The sequence below is a fragment of the Vigna umbellata genome, chromosome 1, assembly GCF_029865625.1.
Source record: "Vigna umbellata cultivar VRB3 chromosome 1, Vumbellata_1.0, whole genome shotgun sequence".
Lineage (NCBI taxonomy): Eukaryota > Viridiplantae > Streptophyta > Magnoliopsida > Fabales > Fabaceae > Vigna > Vigna umbellata.
Genome location: NC_142165.1, coordinates 95,153,213 through 95,156,276, shown reverse-complemented (window position 1 = coordinate 95,156,276; position 3,064 = coordinate 95,153,213). Strand labels below are relative to the sequence as shown.

The window sequence follows — 3,064 nt, the reverse complement described above, 5'->3', positions numbered from 1 at the left end:
ATAGTAAAACCTAATGAATTACAAAGTTATTTATTAAGATTGGAAGTGCAAATCAAAAGAAAGTTAAGATGGGAAGAAATTGATTGTTAAAAACTTTCACAAAATTTCAATATAGTAATACACTGTAAAATAATTAGAATGGAAAAACATATCTCTAATTTTTGGTTTGCATCTGTCTACTTTATTTGAGAGTAATATAAATCTTCTATGTGTAATTAAATTCAGATATTATTAATATTATGTTTTTTCAGTAAACTCATTACTTTGATAAAGCTAACATCTCATACTTAGAGTTTTCAAATCAAAATCATTAAACATATACAGACCTACCTTATCCATAAATCATACTCTTTTGGTCCAGATCTTGTTAAAAGCATCCGTGACTCTTCCATATTTCTGTGATAATTGTCATTATATATGTATTTTACATAATTAATTGCTGTAATAAATTGTCATTATCTTGTATGATCTCGTCCAAGTTTGTTACAAGACATAAATACATAAACAGTCTTAGATGTTCCAAGACCAAACTTAAGGGTTGTTTAGAAAAAGTTTTCTAAAAGCAAAGGACATGATCAAGAACGCGAATTAGAAAAAGAATCTAAACACAAATAATTCCTTTCATGTTATGAATTATAAAAAACAAACAATTATAACCACTGTAAAAACCTTATTAATCACTAACCATAGCAATAGCAAATTACTAAATGAAAAAAAATAAATGAACACAGCTGAATTAACGATTTGTTACGTGAAAAAGAAATAAAATTGGCAATTTGATCTCACTTAGCGACCATTTTGGTGATGAAATCTTCGTAGCGGATCTTACCATCAGAGATGACGTTAGCCTCATTGATCCATTGGTCAAACTCAGAAGGTTCGAGTTTCTCGCCAATGCTGGTGAGAATATGACGAAGGTCGGCGACAGAGACGAAGCCAGTGTTATCCTTGTCGATCACCTTGAAGGCATCACGAAGCTGACGATCAAAAGGTTCAACCTTCAAATGTTTTCCCATCAGATCCAAAAACCGTGAGAAATCAAACGGACTGCTGAGCTTTTCTTCAGCCACAATGGCTTTTAGTTGGGCTTCCGTTGGGTTTCCGCCCAAAGATCGCATCAACACACCAAGCTCCGATGGAGCGATCAGACCATTACGGTTTGTATCGAACAACGTGAAAGCTTCCTTCATCGCTGCAACTTGTTCATCGCTTAACTCTTTACCCATTTTCTCTCAACTTTACACCCTTTCTCCTGCAATGATAAAATGAACTTCTTTCCACCAATGTGTCCCTTTAAAACAAATTAAATTAATAATTCTATCATAAATTCCATTTCATTCATACAAGTTACGATACCAGATTGTATTATAACATTTACCAACTAAACTAACATATAGTAATTACTAAATCAAAACCTTTAGCCATTTTATTGTGTAATTATATGTATAACTCCTATGTAATATTATCCAAAATATTTTTATCTATAAACAAATTAAATTGTTAATAAATGAATATTAAACTTAATTCTCACAACATCAATTTTTTGTAAGATAAAATTTTTACTGGCTTATATAATGTAAATCAATCTTATTTTTAGTTAATACAATACTTCTAATATCATCACCGTTTCAAATGTAAAACTAAACATTAATTTTTTAAGGTAACGGAATATTACTTAGAAATATTATATTCTTAGTCACCTTTTAGTTGGTAGAGTTCGTTGAAAAAAATTATAAATAACTACAAAAGCTTAAAAAAATATAGAAGAAGTTAGAAAGATAAATATGTAAATAAAACAGGAAAAAAAAAGAGAGTATAGTAGCATACGTGTGTCAGAAATATTCTTCTCCATGTGCTGTAAATTAAAATAGATATAAATAAGTCACAAGTGGTGACTATCAAATATTTAAATCCAAGCATACTATATACAAATCCAATTTGTATGTAAGAGTTTGACCTCTATTTTCTCCAAAAATTCTTGGTTGAATATGTATGGTTCAATGATTTCACTTAATGTGCCTTCCTTGGATCCTACCATCTGTTTGTATGAAGTGTTGTTCACATTCTCTTCCTCATTACTGCAATCATCAATCTTGAACTCCATCTCTGCTGGAGTAGTTGCAGAGCTCCATTTTAAATTTCTTCAATATTTCAATAGCATATTTATGCTGATGCAATATCATTTCTCTACTATCTTCAATGAATTCCATTCCCAAGAAGTATGTCATCTTGAATTCAACCATCAAAGTCTCCTTAAAAACTTCTATCTCAGTAACACTACTCCTTGTGATCAAAAGATCATCTACATAGATGCACATTATCAACAAATCAATTCCATTTTGGTGCTTTACATACACACCATGTTCAACTGAACATTTCTGGAAGTCGTGTTTATGCATAAATGATTCAAGATGATCTTCTAGGGATCTGCTTCAAGCCATATAAAGCTTTTCTCAGTTTATAAACCTTGTGTGGATTGTCTTGAACCTCAAATTCTGGTGGTTGTGTAACATACATATCTTCTTCTAGTGGACCATTTAAAAATGTAGACTTCACATCCAGTTGAAACAAGGGCCTCCCTCTTCCATTTGCTGATGCCACAACCAATCTTATGCTTTCAATCCTTGCAACTGGAGCAAACACCTCTGAGTAGACCACTCTTCGTTTCTGCAAAAAAATCCCTCGCAACCAATTTGGCCTTTCGTTTAGAGATAGATCCATTAGGATTTTGTTTAATCTTGAACACCCATTTGACATCAATCGGTCTTCTGTCATTGGGTAATTAAGTTAAAAACCATGTCTCATTTGTCTCAATTGCTTATAACTCTTCTACCATAGCAGCTCTCCATAACTCTTGATTCAATGCTTCTGCATAATCAATTGTTTCGGCTTCTGCTAATACAACAAAGTGCACAAGATCACCTTCATGTCACTGCACTATCAGGATACAACTCAAAATCCAACAATGTACGTGTGAGACTTCTCTGCCTGGACTGCCTCTACTGTTGTCTAGGCTACTGGACAGACTCATGTTGAGAGGCAGATTCTTCACCTTCATCACTTT

The 3,064-nt window shown here is 32.5% G+C and overlaps 1 pseudogene; it reads right to left on the bottom strand.

The window, feature by feature from the left end:
* Positions 1-602: 602 nt before the first annotated feature.
* LOC124828958 (putative calcium-binding protein CML13 pseudogene) lies at positions 603-1,275 on the bottom strand (annotated as a pseudogene).
* Between the last annotated feature and the right edge of the window lie 1,789 nt (positions 1,276-3,064).